The 26,097-nt window shown below is 36.1% G+C and overlaps 1 protein-coding gene across 5 annotated transcripts in view; it reads right to left on the minus strand.

The window, feature by feature from the left end:
- Nucleotides 1-26,097, minus strand: part of TSC22D1 (TSC22 domain family member 1) — a 91,059-nt gene that overhangs the window by 53,414 nt on the left and 11,548 nt on the right. For 2 of the 5 annotated variants that reach the window (XR_013180909.1, XR_013180908.1), the window contains exon 3: nt 6,268-6,374. The exons of the other annotated variants lie outside the window; for them this stretch is intronic. The gene's annotated coding sequence lies outside the window, so the exon portion shown is untranslated. The remainder of the gene's footprint in view (nt 1-6,267; nt 6,375-26,097) is intronic. 5 annotated transcript variants of the gene reach the window in all.

Here is a 26,097-nt window from a genome sequence, read left to right on the forward strand (position 1 = left end):
ACCCCAAAGTGTTGAACTGTGAACTTTCAAGACTATTAAGACATCTAGCAACAGATGAGATCAATCATAAGATGTTTTGTCCAGAAAGTTCTCTCAGTTGTTACAAGTAGATGTAGGTGGGGGGGAGGGGGAAATTTAAGTGCTCATTTCTTGGAAAAATAATCCAAATCTCTCCTCTGTTCACTTTTTCTCGAGTGAATTAAAAATGGCATCTATTGCAATGCAGTGAACATCTCCCCATAATCTCTTTTAAGAAGAAATGGTCATACTTACCTGAATGTTTCCCTCACCAATGACTTCCTAACACCTCTCCCAACTCCTCTGGTAAAAGCCTTAGTCCAATCTCAGGTCTTCTACTTTATTTGCCAAAATCAGACTGATTGAACACTAGTAGTATCTTAATGCTGTTGTGACAACCTTTGATCTAGCCTAGGCAGATTATGATTGCTGTGGAAGATAAGAACCTACTCAAATTCCCACATCCTATTTCTGGATTTCTAAAATAATCCTCTTTTTATTCCCGAAAAAACAAATGCCCTAGGAGTTGTGAATTACGAACAACAAACAAAAGTAATGTGTAAGAGAACTGAAATTTTCTTCTTCACAAATCCTGAAAGCTGGTTAAGACTCCTGTGAAATTTTATAAGTAGCATGGAGCCCACATACAACAAAACAGAACCAGAAGTCACTGGACTTCCAACAGCTACAGGGATAGCTGCTCACATATGCATTTACTGGTTATTATCCACTGCAGTACCTTCTGCACAACAGCAGTGGCAGGCATTTGCATGTGGGGCAGTCATTGTGCTGAGGCACACAAGGCACCATCACTTGACCAGGCAGGCACTTCTTTGCTCTTAAGACATCAGGTAGAGCATGATCCAACAGTTAACCAAGGAGGTACATTACTCATTATGTTTGAAGAATTTTGCTTAATTCATTTTGGGACAGTCGGTGGTGTTTCTTCATCCTCTCCTCTAGAGCACACACCTAAACAAAATAGCTTCATATGGTCAGATACCTCACATGTTCTTCAATTAAAAGCTTTCTGCTGCTCAAAAAAGCTTTCTTTCGTTCATTGTGCTCAAAGTAATGCAAGAAAATTGGGGTGGTGGGGGAAGGTTTTGTCATTAAAACCACAGCAATTTTGCAGTTAGAATAGCATACAGGAAACATTTTTGTTTTTTAAACTCGTGACAGATAAAGCCATCAAGGACAAACCCTGATACTCTAAAGTAATTGAAACAGAAAAATCAGCAAGTTCTTTCTAGAGAAACTGCTTGGGCATGCAGAAGGATACTCTGCTTCTTTGTTCCTGAATATGGTTACAGTATCTCAAGCCAAGGTAAGAGTTTGTAGTCTAAATAGAAAGAGTGGCTCACAAAAATAGGGTTCTTTTTTATTGTAATTTCATTACTTTTCATCAACTCAAGATCAAGATATGTTTCTATGCCTTTCAACTGGACAAAACATTGTCTCATTATTTCAGACCAACTTTCAAAGATTAGAGAGTGAGGCTCAGTCTTTTCATCCCATGCATGTTCTTGTTTCTTCCTATTTAGAAAGAGTAAGTGATGAACACAAATAGAAATGCACTTGGCCAAGAGATGTCTCCAGGCTGATGTTTGTACTCTCCTCTTCCAGTAAAGAAGACAGAAGAAAATGAAAGAAGATAAAATAACAATAAACATCATGTGTTCAATGGAAGTGTTTACTGCTCTGTATCTGCTGGCTAAGAACAACATTGTAAAAGGACAGTAGCAGTTGAAAGCATTATTTCTTCTTAAAGATTCCCTTGTGAAGAGAAGGTTCTTTTTAACCAGATAATTTGATAAGTTCATGAGATTCACGGCATTGCAAGTTGCTCTAATATTAGTTATCATTCAAAACTACAATGCCATACACAGCACTACAAGCTTCATTTCAGGTGATGCATTGCAGCTTACAAGCACTGCTGACTTTCTAAGTCAATATTCTTTTCCAGCAACAGAAGGTATCAAGATATTCAAAACAACAGAAGGTATCAGAGCAGATCAGCCCAGACAAAGCAGCATGACCCAGCTTATTGCAGGGTCCTTTCAAACAGGAATCTGTCTAGGTCCTCTGTAAGAAATAGTCCTTAACACAAAAGACCCTATTCAATGGATAAAACTCCAGATCACCTTCAATACACTAAATAGTCTGACATCACCTATTGCAGCTTCAGGGGCGTAGGAGACAGGAGTACTTGGTCTTATTTGATTCGTGTCTCTTCTTCAGCAGAAGACACAAAGATCCAAAGTGAAATTTAAGGGGAAAATAAAAAGCATTCTGAGGATTTTGTCCATTGGTGTTCTCACAGAAACAGCTGAACAGTTTCTGGAAGATCAATCTGAAGTAAGCTGCTAGGAATGACTTGATGTTAAATTCTTTTTCTTTCATCAAGATCATGGTATCTCTCCTTTTACAACCAAGGAAGAACTATTTTATTTTTACCCTTTCATACAGAATTTTTCCCTTAAGCAGACTTTTCTTGAACTGTAAAGAATAAATGAGCTTGGTAATTTTTGTGTTCTAGCTATCAAAAACCCTAGTCTGATTGATTCTTACACAGAGATATGTATTTCAGGCTGAAACAATTAAATCTTTCTGCATTTTGAGATGAGAGATGTTAATGAATACTCCATTGCCCTTATGAAAATTCTAAAGAATGAAAAAGAAGTCTAGAAAAGACCATCCAAAGTACCTGAATCCCTCTTACAGGAATTTTGGGAAAAGTTCTTTTGTTGCCTCATATCAATCACCAGAAGTGATTTGTACTACCTAGATGGGATGTTAGTCAGCTTAAGCAGCTGAATATCCAACAGCTCTTCTCAGTCACTGTACTGCAGTTTGTTGACAGGGCAGGCTCTGATGGGATCCTTTGGGCTGAAGCAGACAGAAATTATGGCTGTGATGACACAAGAAAAACACACTGGTGATCTACAGATAGAGATGAAGTCAGGAAAGCACCAACACTTCTGTTTGTGAGCATATGGAAGATGGTAATGAATCCTGTAATCAATACCCTCATCTTCTTTGGGCAAAGAGAGGAATCTCTGCAATGTGTTTCCATAGTGCCCTGACTGTTGATAAATATGCCTGGAGGAAAATTCCCTTTATTGCTTTCTTCCTTCTCTATAAGGCACATTCCACAGCCAATTCACAAGCCCCTGAGGAGTGGTCTCCATTTTTCTGCATCAGTGAGCAGAAGCTCAATAGCCAAGAAATTGAAAGTTTAAACAATTATGAGTAAATTGTACAGGATACCATCTGCAAAATAAGCAAAAAATTGAATCTCCGTATTTGGTTAAAGGTACAGAATATAAGCAACAATATTTTTCATATTTCTAATACTGTAGCTCCAACAACTGTAGGATCCAAGTGAAAGAACATAGAAAACAGGACAAATTGCCATACCCAATTCAAGTTACCTGCAGTCAGGTCTAATACTTCTCAACCCTCAAACTGAAATTTTAAAGCATTATGCAATTATTTGAGATCTAAGGTGCAACTACCCCTGCAGAGCATTTGCAGCTCTTATAGTTGCAGTCTCCTGCTGCCATTAATTACACCTCTAGACATATGTGCAGGCTGCAAACCCACCATGGGATCTACACACCAGCATCCAGCTGAACTGTTATTCAAAATAAACATTAAAAGAACAACAAATTTTATTAAAACATAATTTTCCCAGAAACTAGCACCAACATGGCTCATGTATTAAGTATCAAAATGAGTGATATAAGCTGTTTAAATTCCAAGCTACTGAAACTACAAAAAAATAGTAGCTTTCCAAAACTTTCTGGTTTAGAGTGTTTGGGGGGGGGGCAGGGGGGAACAGGAGGAGGAGACTTGATTGGAGAGAAGGGCAGAAGTCATTGAACATTATAATAGCTACATCAGATAATGTTATTTAGTCCCAAGATGGATAGAAAAGGCAGCAAAAACCTTGGTCAAAGTGTTATTTTTAAGATTATCATGCACCCTGTCATTAAAAGATAAATATGCCAACAAACAGAACGGCAATAATCTTGACTTTCTAAATTCCAGGAGGTGTTTTAAAAGCATTTGGCCTCTCTCCAGAAATGTTTTGTGCTCAACTTCTTTAAAGACCCAGAGGGTCACAGCATTGTCTAGAGTATCAGACAAGGCATCAGACAATACCTAGTTAAGACTGGCAGAGGTACCAGCCCCTGAGAGACCCTCCATAAACTCCTAGTTTAGGAGTAGCAAAAAGCCCTGGCATTTCTGAACTCAGCATGACACAGAATTCCAAAATTATATATAGCTATCACAACACCACACATTTGAGAAACACAGCCAATATTTCTTGGCACATATACAACAACAGGAAAACACTAGGGGTATGAAAATGAATGATTGGTTGATTATAGAAAATACTACCTTTTAAAAACAATTCCATTAATAGAAGCATCAATTTTATACAATTAAAGAAATGGGTATTTGCTAAACAATATTATAATTATTTTTCTTTTTGAAACTGTTTATATTGCAAGAATATTTTTAAATGTCCTCATTAACATGCTTTTTATTTCTTGTCAGCTTTTATGCCAAGTACAGTTGAAAGCAAACCTTTTTTGGCCTAACTAAACCACATTTTAATCAGATTAACAGACTTTATTGGCACTAACATACATTTCTGTCATAAAAACAGACCTTCTTTCAGTCTTACGGAAATTCTATGCTTCTGGGCAGAGTGCATGAGCCAATATTTTAAAAAACTTTTTTTTAAGACATCATATGATGGCTATTTGTTTGCTTTTTTCTGCTTAAGAAAGCCAACTAGAGAAATAAAGGTCACAGCATTTCTTTATACCTTGAGCTTCCTTGAAAAAAATTAAATAAAGCCTGTAGTTTCTTAATGTTAACAGTGCTTTTTGTATTTTCCTTTGTAGCTCTTGATACGTGGCTTGCTCAAAATAATTTGATTCTAGGTAACCGAAATTTCTTACACAATTTTTTAAAGCACCATTTCTGTTACTAAGTTTTCAATCTTCACATAATTCCTACACTTCTCTGGTCAGTCTTCCAGACTGGCTATCTGTAGAACCTGGAAGCTGAAATACCACACAGTTAGGAGGAGTGATTTCAGTGCTGTTCCAACAGCCACATCAGACTGGATATTTGATTATATGGAGCTTTGGGTGGGTTTTCTGGTTTTTTTGGTGGGTTTTTTGGAGGTAGGGTGAGGTCCTATCTGAACTTCCAGATGAGAACAGCTCAAGGCTTTTCTCTGTAATTTTGACACTTCATGTCTTCCCTCTGGAGTCTGCAATCTCTGGAGAATTCAAACACAGCAGAGAAATTCCCCTTTCATGCAATAATTACTCCAATATAAGTATTTAATAGATTAATGTTAGGAAAAGGCAATATGGGCACAATGATAAATAAAAGCTAAACAAATTACCTGGGTTTTTTAAGTCATCAGTTTCACAAAGTTTTATTTTGGAAAGCACTCAAAAGTTGTATTTCATATTTGAGCACTTAGGTTACTTTCATATAAAGTCCTGATTTCTACAAAGGGTTTCCTTACTCTTAAAGTTAATAAATTTAGAATGCACTCAGAGCAACGGGCTTGATCCCATCTTCATTTTCAGAAGCAGTAAGAAGTCTACAGCCAAAACTGAATTTTCTAGTAACTGTTACAGCTCAGGCACAAAGTGATGTCAAATGCTATTGTAAGCTGTCTTAGTTCTTCAGCATTAATAGGTCTGTGATGCAACAGAGGTTTATTATTGTCTAACATGAGCAGTTGACAGTGAAGACAAACTGATACACCTCTGTAATACAGTCTGACTCTCAGGTTCAAGATACAAGTTTAAAAAGTCTCATATGAAGCCAGTAATGCTTTAGATCAGAATTACATTTTTATATTTTTACCTAGTATGTGTTAACAGTACATGAAAAAAGCATTCTAAATTGTCCTGTACTGCTACCACCATAAAAAATATGCTGTCTTTAATTAGCTAATTAAATGTTTTCTGAAGATTTGCTGACTTAACTTTCCTTATTGGACTAGTGCCTCAATTCACCCACATTTCAGTATTAAATTAAAATTGCGTCATTTTTTCCAAACCGCTTGGAATAAGACCATTGCAAGTTTTAAAAATGTTTCAGTCAGCTGAGGTAAAGGCCATTTGGCATGTATAATTTTGTTCTGCTTATGTAAAACTATTTGCATTGAGTCCCCTTATCTTCTCTCCATGCAAGCACCTTCACACCTACCTGCTTTGATCAGCCAGAACTCCAAGCTTTTGCACTAGACACAATTAACTTTGGCAGTGCCTCTTCACAGGCATACCATTGTGTAGTGTTTGACTGTCATTCTGTATCTGTTGAAATATTAGCACTTGGTTTAGCTTGTATACAAGAAAAAAAACAGTATCAAGTCATACATAAAAGAATACATACAAAACCACTGTTTTCTAGGCTAGGCATACTGTCTTCACAAAAATTATTCAGAACAGGGAAAAAGTCAGACATCAAATAACCGTACCAAAATAGCAACTTACCCCACTGACTGATCTGGGCTGGAGAGTGTTTAACCATACACTGAATCTCACAGGACCCTCTTTCCTGCATTTGAGTCAAGATTTCATTGATAAAAATAACCATAATCCAGGGCAGATAGAAAAGAGCTTCCCACGCACTCAGGCAAACATGCAAGACGGTATCACAGAATCATTACAGTAGGAAAGCTTAGGAACCCTCTTGAAAACAACCCTACCTTTTGAATCATTACCTAACATTTCTGTATATGATGAATATCTACAACACACAGAGTTTATTTTGAAGCAAGTCTGACAATAACATACAATGGAGGTATTCTTGACATGACTCTTTTAGCATGAAATTAGTTGCCTGATCTCTGATTGCTGTATCAAACATAAGTAAAGGTCAGTGTTTCTTCATAAGAGTTGTTACATTTAATAAAATGCTTCTGCCTAATACCAAGTCACTCACAACCACAATCAGGTAATGATTTGCTTTAATACTTACTGCAGTTCATTACAATAATGTGCAATAAAAGACAGTCTGCATTTAAAAAGTTACTTGGAAGATGCTACCCATCTCCAAAGCTGGGACATAGAGCACTGGGGCAGGGGAGGACTTGGGGAAGGGTATAATTCCACAACTCCAGTGGAATCACTTGATCACCTGTTAGAAGAATGTGGCAGACTTTTCTCAAAGAGCTAATAATTTCACCATGATAACCTTGGTCTTTAAGGAAATGAATCATTAACTGGATAGCACAGATTTTTGAACTCTACTATATCTACAGTTCTTTAACTGCAGCAAGATAATACTGACTACAGAGTAAAAAAAATGTATGCAAATATATGACAGGCATTGGAACTATATTATCTTTAAGGTCCTTTCAACACAAACCATTCTATGGTTCTATGAATCTAACTGCAATTTAGCAACAGTGGTAAAAGACATTATTGACAAAGCATAAGTATTTTAAAGGGAAAGCTAAGAGATAAAATGTGAGCATTAACATTCTTCTTACACACAACCAATCCATCTTTTTTCCCCATTCCATTCCCCAGTATGCATTAACATATCTTCCTTTCCTCCTCTTCATCGCTTACATCTGAGCAAACTGTTATTCTGAGCAGTGTCCTAAATAATAATGTAAAAAAAATTATGCCTGTGCAGCAGCTTGCAATCAGAAAAGCCAGTATCATCTGATTACCCTGTTCTCCAATTATCATAAGGCAGATTCAAACTACCACTACACATTCATTTGCAGCATGAATATGTAGCAAAACCAAAGCTAGTCTGATGTAAAAACATGATACTATGGACAAGGACATCAGTAATCCATCTCCCCATGGTCCAGGCAAAGTACACAATTCAAAGGGAGGAACCAGAGTTACTATGAGGAAGCCAAATCCAAACAAGCTTAACAATCTGTCTCAAGAGTTGGAGCTAGCATTAAACACGGAAACATACAAGTTACAGGAAAAGGGGGCTCATAGCTACTGTAACAATTAACTCATCTCCATGTTTGATTAGAACCATTAATTTTGTTCAGAAATTGACAAAGTTAATAATATGTATTCAGTTCACACATAGGGTTTGTAACTCCATGGACTTGCAAATTTTCTAGTTATTACATTCAAATAGTTTGCAAATATAAACCTCTCATACTCAACAAGATTACTGCCTATTGCACAATTCTTACTGGGTCTTCAAAAGCACACAAACCCTAAATAACAAAAGAAAACAAGTATTTCTATTGCACATTCCCCACAAAACCACTTTTGAAGCCACTGTTAATTTTATATCCAGTGTCTCACCTCAAAGAACAGAAGAACGCACCAATGAAGTAGATGAGCATGGTCCTATTTTTGCCTCTGCAAGTACAAGGTGAGGAACATAAAAGAGGCATCCCCAACATTACTTATTCTGATGGACAACCACCAGCTATCCAGGTAGTACACCACAAGTGGAAAGAGCAGCAGCAGGCCACTCAGGGTTTCTTTTCAGACGGTCAGAAAGTCAAAATACACAAAACAAAAGGGAAACTACAATAGGGAACATGGGAAAGAGATATGAGAAAACTGAAATACTGGAGGCAAAGTGAAGAGCAGCATAGTAATAGAAAAAGTGTAACTTCAGTGCCACAGTCAACGAGACTTTTGACAGAAACCCCTGAAAGTCATGCACACAGTTTTTTTTAAACTCCAGTACTCATGGATCTTTTTGTTTCTTTCTCAAATATTAAACAAAAATACCCAGGGGGGCAAACATACTTGAAAATAAAATCTTTCAAGGCTGTTTCCTACATCCTACATTAACCCTGTAGCAGAACCGCTGAGTGGATTGAACTCCACTGAATTCAATGCTCCTGAAGCATTAACTTCATTCATTTATGAAGCCACTGGCAGGACTAGAGTCAGTGTTATGGGTATAATACTTAGGCTTCAACATTAGTCTAACAACTCCATCAGCCATGCTATTTTTAAGTACAATTCAGTTTCTTTCATGATCTGATGCAAGTCTATATGGTTTTTTCTGGTTTTCAAACACTGTTCCAATGCAAGTTGCCATCTTATTTGCCAAATACTTAAGAACCGTTCTAATATCACACAACAGTGTCTACTGGTTTTTATTCACAGAATAAAATCACATTTTATTCACACAAGTGACTGCTATGCTTGACAAGAGAGCTAACATTAAAATCTATCTTTCTAACTAACACATAAAGCTGGCAAAACATTTTTTGTTATTACTTCCATGTTACTGCTTTAGGCTGAATGAAGGTAAAAACATCTGGCATCACTGTGCAAAAAAATTTTAAAAGCATCACAGGTACCCTGCAACCAAAACTTTTCTAATAGAGGCCCAAGAATTTACAGTGGACACTTGAAAAATCAGACTCCATCAAGGTTTAAACAAGCAAAGCAGAGGAATTCTCAGGAAGACAGCTTTCAGTCTTGAAAATTTCCAATCAGTACACATCTATTTGTGTTGTATTTCAAAGAGCCCGATCAGTTGAATTTACAGCTCATCATTTTAATGTATTGTTAATTCTGAATTTCTACACGAAATTTTTTTGATGATCAGTGAACACATTAGCACTTACCAGAGCTGGCAATCAAGTACTTGAAGAAATTAGGCCCTGTCAAGAATATTTTGCAATACATATAATTGTTTTTTCCCACACTTGTTTTAATTGCTCATATTGGGAGAGAAGAACATTAAGTTCCCAGTTTTTATGTACCAAACATTTTAGAAATCTCTTCCTGCACTAACTAAATCAGGGACAAATGTTTTGAATGTCTTCTCCAATTGCAAATGGCTTTGAGTGAAGAATCCTTGTCCCAGTTTCAGGAGCATTCTTCTTTTGAGACCACTAGTACAAGTGCATTTTAGAAAAATATTAAGTGAGACTATTCTGTGCTAGAATAAGTATCATCCAAGAGACAGCATGAAATTGAGAATCAACTATAACTCAAGCAGTTTTATTAGAAAGACAAACCAGTTAAAAAAAAAAGGAATGCAATAGTTAAGTCAAAAGTACAATAGAACTACACGTGACCATACTTTTGTTTCACCTAACACAAACCAAAGTTCAAAGTATTTCCAAAGAAGCAAAACCAGACTTATGAAACATTTATGAAAGCTAGTGCCATACCCTCTCAGAAATAGTTCAACATTAAAAAATGCTCATCTAAAAGGCTAATTGAAAAGAAGAATTTGGGAATTCTCAATCGAAGACTGTAGCAGGAAGGCAACAGAATCGTTTAGTCAGTTTTGCTGAGCCTTCCCCAGTTCCTATGCTGTATACCTAATGAAGTGCCTTCCTACAATTTTCAGATAGCCTACAACCTCAGAAAACATTTTAAAGTCTGATTTGTCAGGTAATTTAACTCAATTAGGAAGCTAGAATCATTGTTTTGTTTCTCATGCTGACTTGATCCTCAGACTTGCTTTCCTTTTCATCAAGAGACATTCAGGACGACATTTGCAACACTAGCAGTTTGTCAGCCATAACTCAAATGTATCTTAAAAACACACCATGGGAAAACACATTCAGCATTTGTAAAACTACCACTGTCACGATGAAATTATCGGTCCCCAAAATACAGGACCTGGCTAAAGGAAGACAGACTTCCAGATACCTCCCTCTCCTGTTTATTTTAATTTTCAACATCCAAGCTTTTTCAAAAAGTTTCACAGAAGTTCATGAAAAGGTAATCAACAGGCTCACAACAGGGGAGATACATGCACTTGCCAATTCCTCCACCTTTGTTTTCCCTCAAGTTACCTACCAAAGCCATTTAACAATTCAGTAATTCAGCAGAGGAGGAATAATAGTTGGAATAAACCTGAACAATGGTTCAAATGCATATTCCATTTCCTTGGCTCCAACATACTCACTCTGGTCTGCTCACTGGCCAAAGTAAACCCACACGAAGACCTAACAAGTTCTGAATCACTGGTCTAATGATAGTCTGAGCATGTTATTTTCACTCCCATCATGCACTTATACCACATTCTCTACCAGATCAGAAGACACAAAATGAGAAAGTGATGAACAGAAACTTTCCAGTTCTAGATTATCCAGAAACAGTAAGTCTGAAATACTAGGCATAGTGTACCCTTAAGACTTGGAGATGCATACAACAAGTACAATGGATGTCTCTCCTCTTGTGTGCCAGCCCTGCCTACCCAGCTGCTGCTTCCTCTGGAAGGACTATTGGACCTGCACAGGTTGTTAGCTGTCCAGAAGCTTGTAGTCTGCTGCCAAAGCAATGGGTTAACAGTGCACCACAAAAAGTGGAACTGCTGACAGAAAGCAGCAAATTCTCTGCTATACTCTGTCAAACTTTGCAATTCTTTACTTCAAGTTTCTGTTCCCTTCTACAAACACCAGTGAAAAGGAACAACACGGGAACAACACCAAGACAGTCATTCCTTAGGTATCTCCCCAAAAATATGCATAACAAAATTTAAAATCCTTCAGTCCCAAAAGTTTGAGCTCATTGCAGCTTTACCAATAGCACTGTAGATTCCAAGACTGTAGGAGCCAGAAAAGGGGACATGATATGGCTATAACCAAACAAAAGGTAAAACAGGCAAGCACTAGTTATAGACTGCAGAAGGAACAGTAAGGTTTTTCATGGTCCTTCCAGAAACTTTATTTAAAGTTAGATGTTCTCTCTCTCAAACTACAGTGTAGTAAATTAAATTCATTAAAAAAAGTATGTTCACCATCATAACACAGTGTTATATACTGATGGCAAATACTTATTTTTATGATTTGTGTTATACAAAACACAAATTTTATCACTTCCTAAAACTCACTATTTTGAAGGTAAACTTACAATTGTACAATGTATTTGAATAAACCAATATGGATAATAAACAGTGCCACAACCATGGGCTTAAGAGAGAAAATACTACGGTGAATTCACCACATCTTTCCTTTCATCTTCCCAAAACTTTCCTTCTGAAGCCTCTCAATAGAACAAACCAACAGGCTGGGGAGAAAGGCAAAGGTACAGACAGCAGGCAGAGAAAGGTAAAGAGATCTTAGGAAGGAAGCAATCTCTTTGAAACAAGGCAGCCACTGGAATTTACAGCAGTATCTATATAAAGTTTCATGAATAACATTCTTGGGGAAAACATCTAAATAAAATACAGGTGTGCATCAGGAGCAAGTGAAAGATGTTCAAGAGAACCAATAATTAAATGCAAGGATTAATAAAGAGGATTAATAAAACTCTGGCTTGCAGTCCATACATCACCCTAAAATACTTAGGGTTTCTGGTTTCAGTTCTGTGATTGAGGAGGAACATTGTTCTAGTGAAGCACCACCTTCAGTTCTGGTTTTACAATTATTGGTCCCAATTTCTATGTTCATTTCTCAAAAAAAACCCAACAAAAAATAGAATTACCAAACAAGTATCTCATCACCTTGCTTTGTAAGAAAGAGTTTAAAATATAAATTTATGCAACTGTACTGAATTTCTCACAGGACCACCAACTAGGTGAGGCTGGAAGGGATCTCTGGAGACCACTTAGTCCAAACACCACTGCCCATGGCAGGGCCAGCTAGCAGAAAGCAGTAAGAAGCTACAAAAGAATACACCACAGTGTGCCAACTTTTGAGATGCAGAAACAAATGGGGCTAGCAACTAACAGACCACCTTCCTCTCTTCCTGTCCAATTTTTTAGAGTGAGTAACAATGGTACTTCCCTTTATAAGAAAGAGAAACTTCATTTTAGAGTCCTGTGTTCTACTTATTGGGAAAACAGGCTTTTTCTTTACAGGAATTATCAAACATTCAGTGATGCACAATGTGCCACCAGCCCACGAGGTAACTATATTTAACATCTCATTTTGACACCTGATAATCAAATTGGTAAGCTTTTTTGTTTATACATGTGTTACAATTTGATATTTCCCAATTTAGCCTTTCTCTATTTGTCAGCAATTTCTTCCAGGCCATATACCATGCCTGCACTGTCAGGAACTGTCTATAACTGAATTGTTACTAAAGACTTCTCTACAGCAGAATTAGGGTATCAAATAAAAAGCTTGCCATATTAAAGTCTTAATTTCAAGAGTGTAAACATTTAGTGAAGCTGTTAAATTCTTTTCCAACTGATACAGTCCAATAACTGCATTTTTTATTTATAACTACTTGTTTTGAAACCGAAGAGCAAAGAGACAGCTACAGGAAATGTGTGAATTTTTTCTATCTATCTGCAAGACCTAGGAAACACCAAAAGACATGAAAAAACTAAGTGCGAACAGACACAGAAGCTTCAAAGAGCAAGTTCCAAAAAGTGCAAAGACAGCAAGTAATGTTCAGGGACACTATTTTGATTGACTTCAAGAGATTTTCATTGGGATGCTTTGGGACACACAGGTTTGAAAAGAGTACATGGCAAGACTACAAAATAAACCAAAAGAGCAAGAAAGCAAGTAACATAACCACTCTGGAACCTGAATATAAGCAGGAGGGATTTTTTTTGGTTGGTTGAGTTAGTTTGTTATTGCGGCATTTAAGTGTTGAGTTATATTAAATCCATAAGAAGAATTAAAGAGACAAAACTGCTCTTCCCTAGTTGTCAAGTAAACACTGACAGTTACTTGGGACCCACTAAAAACAGTGATTTATTTAAACTGGACCAAAGACTGAAATTGTCATGGGCATTCCATACTACACTTCTTTATTAAGTATTATAAAATAAGGTTTTAAACACCAAAACTTTTTTTTAAGCTAAGACATCTCTTCTAGCTTTCATAAACTAATGGCCACATTAATGATAAAGAACACACTATACTGCAAACACACTAGGAGAGATATAACACAACATGTGCAATCCCAGTGACTTCAATAAAATCTCTTGAAGTACATACACGTTTTCAACTGAAGTTTTATTAATAAAAGTCTTAAATATATAAATAGCTTCAAAAACTATTCAAATGTCAAAGTTATGAGAAATTAAAATCTTCAAGGAATGTATCTTGATTCTTATTTTTGAGTTTCATTGTTACAAGAGATAGATGAAGTTCATAGAACTAATATAATCAACTCTGTGTCAAAACCATGGCAATTCACATTTCCCTCTGTCTTGCTAATGTTCTTTAGAGAGCCATTCTGACAAAAACCCCAAAACATTGATAAGCAGTTGTAATACAAATACTCAATTTTTAGACAGCTATGAGTAAATTCCAATAGAAAATTCTTCCCTAGATACATCACTCTTCCTCCAGGGAAAAATAGGCTCCAAATATCTAGAAATAATAGGCATTTGTCAAAGGCTTTGAAATTCATTCTGCCTAGATACAGCATAGAAATAACTAATCACATACAAATATCTTAGGAATGCTTTTCCTAGATCTATCTAGGACTGCAAGAATTATTAAGTATCAATTAAAAAGTTAAGGAAAGTATTTGTTCATCTCCCTTCAGCTGGATTTCCATGCATTAAACCTGAGGTTTAATGGGATTTTATTAATTACTAAGTATGCTTTTTATTACATAGCTAATTATCTGAACTGATTACATTAACCTTTAAAAGGCAAAAATAATAATTTAACAGTTTGTTTTGATGCCGAAATGCAATGTAAGGTTCATTTGTTCAACATCTGAAAACCTTAAATTACATGAGGGATCATCCAAACCAGAACAGAAAAATCGGCATTACACAAATATCTGAATCAGGTCCCACAGCACTTACAACTGGTCACATATTCCATATGAATTTCAAATAATGTAAAAGTATTTGATTTTCAGTCTCATATTCCAACAAATAGTACATTTATTGATAAACACAGTCACTGAATCTCTACATCTATTCTACTCCATCTGATAACTCCTTAAGCTTCTGGATTTTAACAGTTTATATTTTTTTCAAGTAAGAGACATACTAGAATGAGTAATAAGCTTTACAGTCAAGATCTACATAACATGCAAGCTTTTCTATTTCCTTTTTAATTTTTTAAGGGCAATGACATCAGGGGTCACTAATTTCAAAGCAATTTACATAGCATAAATTATGCACTGAGCTGTTCTGGCTTATTTTTTCTTCTGTGTTCAGCCCCACTCTACTTACATTTCTTTTTTTTAGCTAGAAGAACTTCAGTACCATCTTGATACACAGTTTTTAAATGTATTTAATCCACATCAATTAACCAAAACTAACTATCCAAACTTGGCAATACTAGAAACTCAGCAATCCCTTTCATAACTTTCTTCCATTAGTCTCAAACCCCTAATTACAAGAGCATGAATGTTTCCAAAGCACAAATAGCAGTGACAATTCTTTTCAAAGGCAAAACAGAATCAATACAATTCTTGGTTCTAAGTAACTAAAAAGAAGAGTATCAAGAGCACCTTAGTTTAAAGTCCTCATCCAGCAAAACTAAAATTCCATCCATCTCCAAAGCCTATTAACCAACGTTGCATACTTCAAACACTTACGCTGAAATCCAAACTGATTGCATAATAGAAGGTTTTGCAAAAGGCACCTATTAAAATTTCTGGCACCAAGTTATTAGACTAATTAGATTTATAAACTTATCCAACCCAATTGCCACTGTTCTACAGAATCACATGGCTAGTTCAGAGGAGTTCAGTTTCTCATGCTGTTGAGCTGTTCATCACAAGCATATCCGCTTGCATCCAGGAAGCGGCACATACACAGACACTTCTTACAGACACATCTTAAACATCATACAGTACCATAAATATGGAAGACAAAAAGACAAGATTAACACTTTTAAGTTGAGCACAATGCTCTAGTCAATGACAATATGGAAAACGTTTCTGAAATATGCTAGCCAGTCTAATTACATATACCTAAAGATACTCAGTACAGTGGCTTAAAATAATGGGCTAAAATAGCACCTACTGTTAGAGAGCAGTATCTGGAGGAAGAGGATATACTTACAGACATGGCTTTGTCTTCCTACCTGCCCCTTCTCACCCACCAGTGTTTATAAACATTCCCCACATGAAGATTTCTTACAAAAGAACATACTCTTTTAGTCTTGATTATCAGCACCCCTTCTTTATCCTGTATGTTGGGTACTCAACCACCTTCATGAGCACAGTCTTCCACTGAAGTCAAGCTTCTACTCCTGATCTTCAGAGGCCATTTATTGCTCAGCCATATATACAAATTGCTGTCTCTTTCATGATACAGAACAAGCTCAAAAAACAGAGATCAATAAAGTCCCATCTTTCTCAGACCCCTTTCTCCTAGGATGCTTTACAGAGCATATCAACAAAGCTATATTAGAGAGGATCAGGTACATTTTCTTAAGAGTAAAGCTACACAAGTAGCTTATACACGTAATTGCACCACCTTCCTCAATCTTCAGCAGTTTTTCTTCCAAGAATGTAAAATGCTCATGTGTCTGTGCCTCTTCCAGTAGACACGAGCAAGATGTGGCACATGACAAGGACTAACGCAGTAAGAATTTTAGTTGTTATTCCTTTATGTGCATTTTATTCCACTTTCGTAATTCTGCACCTATTTTCAGAGAAGTTTAAGGTATTCAAAGCCTACTGAAAAAGTAATCCATCACCTCAGTGTTCCCAGCAAATGGCATATTACAATATCACCCAGACAATAATATGATGCAAATGACTACCCAGCATGAGGAAGAAAAATTTCCTGAATAATAGTTGAAGTATAAATAGAACACTTGGCTAATCCTTATTTTAGGCACAAGTAATTTAGCATATTCTAATTTCATATTCAAGATGTTTCTCTAAGGCTATGGAAAGATACTATAGATCAACTTACTACATAGAATAGGTTATAGACAGAAAAAATGGATGAAGAACAGAAATTCATGCCAAGACTAACACTAAGCAAAACCACATTTGCTAACTGGCCTCATACATTAGTTATATGCCATGCAAAGCCTTGGAGTATACTGCACTGGGTTTTGAATTTTGTATTTTCAGAGTAATTCTTTCCAATGCTACCTCATGTGGCAGCAAACAATATCTGAAGTAACATTTTCTATACAGTAAATACTGTAAAGAAAATGTTACTTCAAATATTGTTTGCTGCCACAATTTCTGTATTTCTATATAGTAAATAGGGTTATTTATTGACTTTCATAACTGTAATTAGTTTTTACAAAAAAGCCCAAGTTTTGCCAAATGTTTTATATTTAAAACAAGATCAACAGGCTTCCTGCATTTCTTATTCTTTTTAGTGTTGACTTGCAACATTATGGATTATTTTGATATAAGCCACAGCACACTCCACTTTAAAACCTAATCAAACATCCTCTCCAAACACTAAGTATAACCCCTGAAAAGTTTGCAGACTCCTCCAGCCTCTGAAGTGGGAGTCTGGAACAGGTGCTGTAGATCAAACACAACACTAATATTTAGCCAGAGAGAAATGCCAGATCTAGTACTTGGGCCTTGTCTTAACCCAGGTTTTGACCCAAGTTCTTCCCACAATGGTACCCTTTGGGGGATCATATTCAGGTCTTGTCTAAGCACACTTGTTTCCACACACTGGACAAGATACAAATATCCTTCTCTGCTGTTGGATGGATTAAAACAAAAACACAGCACAATGAAAAGAAAGGTATTTTCAATGTATTTCAAACTGGAAGTTATAAATAAAGTCAGAAAAACCCCCAAACGCCTAAGTAGATTACTTGTCTCCTTTAGGATTTACTGATCTCTGACGTGCTTCCTGATCTGCAGAGAATCAGATATGCCAGCAACTCTGGAGTCCTGGAAAATGTGCTCCAGCATTTATTAGCAGCATAAAGTCAAATTCCTCCTCTATGATAAGTACTTTAAACATTTGAAAAAGGAGCACTGTGATGAGGGCATATTTTTAAAACTTATGCCAGATGTCAGAGACTTGGTAACTAATTTTAAAAAAGTAACTCCTAGTCTCCTGGTTGCAAACATGACCACAAAGAGATTAATCGACCTAAAACATCCATTTCTTCTTTTTTTTTCTGGTTTTTTGTGAGGTTTTTTTGGTTGGTTGGTTTTTTGTTTTGTTTGTTTTTTTTTTACTGTGAAGACAGTTCACAGCAACTTTGGTAACAGCATTTACCCAATACAATTCCACATGGAAGCACAGGAAGCATTTACCACTGTGTATCCCAAGTCCTGCTTTACACAGCAGTAAAATTGAGAACCTGGTAATATTAAACACTTGCCATTTATTCATTAGCAACAGCTAGGAGTTATCCATAGACACTCTAAGAGGGGTTTTACAACAGGAGGCATCTTTCCTACCCTGAGGCAGGATGTAACTACCAAGAGTAGGGAAAAGCAGAGGAGGAGGCTGCTAAAGGCCACCCCTCCCTATGGCACCAGCAGTGTCCTGCAAAAGGACAAACACACCTCAGTTGCATCAGGAAACCACTAAACCTACTTGCATGTTTAGAAAGAAGAACTGACCTAGAAAGGCCTACACTGTAACCTGACATGCAACTAAGAATTTGAAAAATACACAAGCAGGGAGAACAGAAAAATACAGCTACTGATATTATTTCTTTTTATCTCACTGGCACAGTGACCACTTGATTCTGTACACAAAAAGTTTGAGTAATTCTTTGCAGCTACCTACCTACATGCACTCCTATAATCAATACAATTATTTTGTGCTGCAAATAAGAATTCTTGCCATCTAGTGTCTTTTCACAGGATTTTACCTCACTCTCAAATATCTGACTAAATAGGTATATAATTGGAAAATATTAGAAAATTTAAATTTAAATATAAATGAAAATTTAAATTAAATTTAAGCAGAAGCTTTTGAAACTTTAACATTTAAGGCATTTTCTTCTTTTACAGGCCTCTTGGATGTTTGCCAACAAGGCTCTAATGCTAGTGCTATAACATCCAAAATGCTATTTTGAGTCATTGCTGTGCTGACCATTACATTTTTCAAGCGTAAGAACAGCTTCCCAAAAAATAATTGTGAATAAGTGGTTTTGTTCTTAATGACACCATAAATATCTTGCTTCTACTTACACAGTATCTTAATTTCTGCTTTGACAGGATAGAGCAGTTGTTACCCTTTCCCCTACTTTAAAGGTGCAACAACCTCTAAACTTTTTTTTTCCTGTAGGTCTCCACAGGATCTTGGGCCAATGAGCTCCACAGACAAAATCTTTCTTAATATTAGCCCAGGAAATTCTACCCATGGTCTCTTGTTCCCAAACTGTTTGAGGGCACATACAGTCTAGCTCATGATCTAAGCTAGCCCTCATTTATAATTTAAAGCACAAGAAAGTGACTATGCTGTCATAGTTTTAAGGCTCCTTATGAGCCAATGTCTCAATCAGAAGTCTGATGTAGGTTTATCATTCAGCTTTAGAGATTTACTTCTTGGTTTAGGTATTACTTGGTTGTTTCATTTTGAATTCCTTCTAATCCCTGTAGATTATCTTTTGTCATTTAAGAAAAACACACCACCACAACTCAATTTTGAGATGTTGTAGGCCTCAGCAACAGCAGCTTTTTGTTTTCAAAGAACCAAGTTAAAGTACCATCTTAATTTATAAGATGGACATTCTGTGCTTTTCACCTGTCCACGCCAAAACCAAGAGACCCTTCTGGCACATTTAGCAAGAGATTTGAACCCTTCAACATATTAATTCACCATAGTAATAGTGGGTGAGAGTGAAAAATCCTCAAGACGACAAAAATGGGCAGGGTACAATTCTCCATTGTACTTGGAGAATATATCAGTGACGTAAGAGAAAAGGAAAGCCAGTGACCCTGACATTGGCTCCACTTCCTATAGACACCAAATGTTTGGAGCAAGCAAACCTACAAGGACAACACAAAAGCCTTCTGGTTCAGTAAGAATGACTTTCTGAGAATACAAAGAAGGGAAAATAATACAAATGGAGGTCTTCTCACAATCTGATGAGGAATTAGCAGCACACCAACTTTAGTTAAATCGCTCATACCATTCTTTTCCTTACATCCTTTTATTGCTTCTATTCTTCAGACTCACCAACAGAAGCCTCACTTTCCTGAACCCAAGTGTTTACCATTCATCAGGAGTCCTCAAGCAAACAGCAGATGCTGAACCAAACTGGACAAATGGAAAAAGCACAGGACACAAACCTGAAGCAGAAGAACTCTTAAGATGTTATTCCAGACTCAGAAACAGGATGCATTAGTTCATGCAGCATAACTGAGCTTGGCAAGTGTTGCATTTTGCCAACATTATTAGGAAAGAAGCAGAACAAAGTTCTGATGCCTGTCCTTCAGCATATAAGCAGAGCAATACAATGAAACTAAAATACAAACAGTTCATGCCAAGCAAAGAAAACACACTACAAAATCTTGGAAAGCAATTTGTACACACATAAAACATACTAACCTAGGAAACCTAGAATTAACATCAAACAATTGCTTCTATTGCATATAAATCTGGATGGTCTTGGTCTCAACAGTAAAGCATTGATTAAAACAGTCACTTTCAAGGACATATGGCATCCCCACAACACTCAGTCATATCAGCCAGACTCCACAAAACCCACTCCAGCTGGCCAAATGCTTCTCCACTAGCCACTTCTCCCTATGGCAATGGGCCTCCAACCATGAACCATTAAGAAAATAACCCTTCTACTCCCTCCCAAGAAATTATACTGAAGGTATAATAAGACAGAAATACATTTCTAGACTCAAAAGTTTCTAGTAGGTAAATGTTTGGAATTCAAAACCAAAGTGGTCCAAAAGGCAAACCTCAATCCAGGATTTCCAAGTTCTTCACCTCATAGGGTGAGGTGAAGAGCCTTATATATTGAGCCTTCTCAGGCTGATATTGAGCCTTCTCTTCAGCATCTCTCTTTTCTATTACTGTTATCATCAGTTGCTCAGTTAGGTGAATTAACTTGATCATCCTTCAAGAAAATCACTCTGCCAAGTCAACAGCAGCCACACTGACATTTCAGGTGTTCATCACCATGTTTCAAACACTTTCTATTCAGTTTTAAGTTTCAAAACAGCCAGAAGCAAAAAGTTCTAATTCTCATGTATCCTATCTGGGCCATCTTCATAAAATCCACCACATCAATACTTAGAGAAAAAATTGCTTGCTTCACCAGAAAAAAACTGCACATCTCTTCAAACAGAGTATTTCAAACCATTTCTTACCAGTTTGAGATTAAAAACAACCCTTGTTCACCACTTAAGAACAATCTCACAGAAACTAGTCACATTCACTGACAGACACTATAATTAAATAGTATTCAGACATGGCTGGATCTTCTTTCACGAAGAAAAAAGCCTACTTTTCCCAGCAATTATTTTTGGTACATTTTTCTTGTGGTCACATTAGGAAGATGAGACTACCAATGATAGCTACTTTTAACTCTTATTTTTGAAACAAAATGCAAATCTTTCCAGCAATCTCATGATTTTGAAATGGCTTTGTTTCTAAATCTTGCCTCTTTATCAGAGGCAGACAACATAAATCAGTGGTGAAAAACATGAAACAGATGAGAAAAAAAATTAAATAAAGGGTTACCCATATGCTTGAATAATTCCGCAATGGAAGAAACCATTTTAGTAACAATTTTAATGCATACCTTGGGTTAGAGTATATAATTTAGTATATAAAATACTAAAGAAAATATTTGTTTCCTTTAATGTGATTTCTCATATTATAATTACATTTTTAAGAATGGTATCCAAGAAAATTGAAGTTTTAAGTAGAAAATGCATTGTTTAAGAACTTCTAGCATATAATTTACAGAAATTCTACATATCATACATATTACCATCTGCTACAGACAACCAAAACCTATACTTGACCAATTGTGAGCACATACCTCACACTGCCAAGCTGCCTATGCCAAGTTGAGCACAGCTACATGGCAATATCATTTGATTAATAGAATATGTATGACTCTAGTGATCACAGTAACAACAGCATGAGAAGATTTGTGTGCATTCACAAAGGCTACAGACGTAATCCAGAGCAACCTGACAGCAACTTCAAGAATGTACTTTTAAAGAGTACCTGTAAATCCACAAAATCATAAGATTTTAAAGCCAAACTAGAAGGATGGATGTCTGGGATTTTGGTACTGCATGGCTCTTATATTGATCTGACTTATCTTCCAGCTAACATATTATGTAAACTTCATCATTTAATAAAAACATATCCCAGGGCTTGGGTGCTTTTTTGTTCTTTATTGTTGTTCTTGGAATATAAAAACAATTAGAACATTTTAGATAGTTATAAAATGTACATGTTTCTGAAACATTAAGAATGATTTAGTCTATCATGTTCAGAAGTTGGAATAGCAGGAATTTTTTTAAAATAAAATTTTAAAAATTAAAACCCTAGACAGCTTTCCTTAAACATCTCCCCAGATAAAAAGTATTAAGAGGGAGGATTACATGGCTTGCTTAAATACTTTAAGTATCAAGACAAGCCTCTATTTGAAATATGTATGAACACCTCATACAAGTTCAATGTCCTTTACAAAAGTCTTTGGAGAACTTTTTCAGAGAAAATATTTTTATTCAATAATTTCACAGGAATTTTAAAAAAAACTGTTCTAAATATTTTAAGAATTTTGACAGTAAACATACATAATAAAGACTCCACGTTGGATTCTGATGGTCAGACAAATGCAGGAAGTGAAGATAACTACAACTGTCTGCTACAGCATGCTAGTATTTCTTTCTCCCCTTTCACAGATCACAGTGTTCTAGAAGCTGAGGTATCTTAATGCAAATCATTATCTTCCATTTACATGTTAAATTCCAGTGAAATAACAAGACTGCTCAGTTTCTTCCCCACATCCAAGACTTAAGCAGCACTACAGACCTACACACCCCAAGGGCAGTCGGTGAGACCTCCTGAAGAGGCTGGACCTGCACCTTCATGGCAAAACAGCAGCTCCAACAACTGTAAGTGCAGTGCTATTCCTGAGATGATGTGCCTTATTATTAGGAGGCTACAACTCCACAAGAACACAGAGATTACTAATCCTGCTTTGCTGCTCTGTTTTTCCATAAACCACTAAAAACATTTAGGATGTTGCCTGCTTTAAAGCATCTCTGTCTTTAAATCGCTTCAGAAGTTGTATGAACATCAGACACCAAGTTCTTCAACATTATCTTTTCTGCTCTTTGTTATAAAGCAGCCAGCAAAGCAGGGCACCAATTCACAACAAGGCATTTTAGCTACTATCCCACAAATAGGAAGAGGCTGTATTGCCAACAACTACATATACTTGACTGCATGCCTGACAGTATTTCAAAACCTAAAATCCCTTTCCCCACCAGAAATGAAGAAGAAAACCAAAACCAGCATCATGAGCATTTCTTTCACACCTTCTACCCTCCCTCCTCTCTCTCCAATCAAATAGAGGCTCAGCAACTCCTCTTTTTCACAAGCAATTACAGAACTGGAGGGAATCTCATACACTTGGAAAGAAAAAAAATAACATGGAGGTACACACACATCCTACACCAATCCCTGCACATTTATGAGCAATTCGACATTTCACCCAATTTGGGGTATTAGGCCTTCTACAGAAACACTTGGCAGTGCAATATACTGATCCATTCTTAACATAATAACCTCATTCAGCAGATTAAAGAGGTACATTTATACCTTGAATTCATTTGGGTGCTACAGTAAATTATTTAACAAGTACTTAAAGTACATAGTCATTAATTCATGGTTCCTTTTATTTTATTTTCACTTGGTCTTATTTTGTAAGACTGCAAGAAATGAGACTGTAAAAGCAGCAATTGCTCATTCTTTCACCAGTAGGTTGGTTTTGGGTTGTTTTATTAAAAAAAAAAAAAAAAAGCTTTATATATTCTCATATGCATACATACAGGTAAGGAACATGAACAATTTCAGACTGAAGGATTTCAAAAGCAAATTAACCAAGATGTTCAGGAGACATCTCAAATTAAGGTCAGGTCAAGATTCTTCACTGAACAGCTTAAAACATAAACCAAAATGCTAAATATAAACTAATTATTACTATAAAATCCTTTTTGACAGATTTCAGAGATGCTTATAGTCTGAGAATCCTCTACTGAAAGTGACATCAAGAGAAAATTACAATTAATACCATGCACACATTGACACACACACAATAATCATGAAACATCCTAAGCTGCTCTCCTTCCCCTTACATTCCTTTCTATATGGCAGCACTACAGCATGAACCCTCACAAAATCCTAAAGGGAAAGAAAAGCATTCCACTTCTGTCAGGCTCAATCTGGAAGTACAAATTAAAACGCTGTTTATAGTCCACCGACAGACTTCCTCAGAAAAATATGGAATCTTTCATATGGTACAAAAACAGTATGATATTTCAACACACATATATCCAGTAAAATTATGAAGCTTAAAATAATCTTCCAGGAAATCTACAGAAGCCTTTTTTTCCCTTTGCTTATCCCAGCTCAGTGGCAATATATGCCAAACAAGTCACTCATTATTCAGATTCTGTCTGAGAAATTTTTGCTTGCTTTTCTTCAAAAAGAGAAGTATTTCAAAATTGCAGTCACAACAGACATAAAAGCAATCATACATGAATTACTGGGTTAATTTTTAATCACTGTCTTCCTTTAGAGCTATAAGAGCACTAAATATTATAGAAACCAACTTAGTATGGTTACATTCTAACATTTTTTGATTTCTACAGTTTTTTATATAAAAAAGTCAACTGCCAGTCATCATCTCTCTTTTTTATCTATCCATGACTGTGATGGAATTGGGTGAGATGAAGGTCAGAGGAAGCTTAAGAGGCATTTAAGTTTTCTCTCATCTTGACAGGGATTTCATCTCTCTACATTGCACAGACTTCAAAGTTACTGGAGAAACATTAAGAGCTATTTCTATAACTTTTATTTGTTTACAAGGATTTGGAGGAAAACACCATTTATAATCCAGCATAAGCAACACTTAATGGATACCAAACTCAGAATTTAACACTTGATGTAACTAAAAGGACTACTAACTAGATATGTAAGAACCCAAGACAATCAACATATTGATAACTCAGTTATCAATAACTAGGACCCACAAGACAATGGATTACAAATAAAAGGCTAACAATATCTGCAAAAATGATGGTGTAACTTACATTTGATCCATGCCTTGTGATCTTACAGGGGGAATGAAACAAGTGTAACAGCGAGGATAAAGAAACGACCATACAGTAATAGCACTGCATGCTGAAATTACGTTACCTGTGTAACTCATCATTAAGAGCTACACTGCAGTACTGAAGTAAAAAAGAACCCTATTATTAAATGCATTAAGATGCTAAAACTATCGTTGAATGTGTATCCACATTTTCAGCAGCTTTCAGTACTACCCCTAGTACTTAGCACAGTACTTTGACACTGTTGCTTAAACAGCTGCTGGAGAAGTTGAAAACTCAGTAACACACTGGGAAATCAGAGTCCTGAAAACTTCCTGCTGATATCCATGCTAATTCAAACAACCAAACACACACAAACAAAAAAACCAAACAAAACCAAAGCAAGACCAAAAAAAAAAAAAGAAAAAAGAAAAGACAAGACATAAAAAAAAGAAGGCTAGAAAAATACTTAAATCACACAGAAGCCCAAACAATCACACAAAAGCTCAAACAATATGCCTGGCCAAGCCATTTAACAAACTTAAGCAGAAGGTTATAAAACACTCTACAACCAACTTCCAGTTACTATCAAATCTATACTTTACTAGAAGTACTGCCTGTCTTTTTTAACAGACCGTGGTCCCATTCACCTAGTAGCAAGTTCATCTCTAAATCTAAACTTAGAGAAGATCCTCTGCTGCCTGTTTTAGCAATATATAAAATGGTACTTCTCAGCTACTGAACTCAAAAAAATGGATTATTCAGAAGTATATAAACAGATGAACAAGATACCCCTTAAATTTAACTAAAACAACTACAAAGCTATTTTCTGAGAACTTCCTCGAGGAAAAAAAAAAATAGCATCAGTGGTAGGTGTATTTGTTGCTCTTTAAGGACTACAGTGAGCTCCAGAACTGTGTTAAATTCCCAAGCTATAATGATAAACAAG

This window comes from Agelaius phoeniceus, chromosome 2 (genome assembly GCF_051311805.1).
Source record: "Agelaius phoeniceus isolate bAgePho1 chromosome 2, bAgePho1.hap1, whole genome shotgun sequence".
Lineage (NCBI taxonomy): Eukaryota > Metazoa > Chordata > Aves > Passeriformes > Icteridae > Agelaius > Agelaius phoeniceus.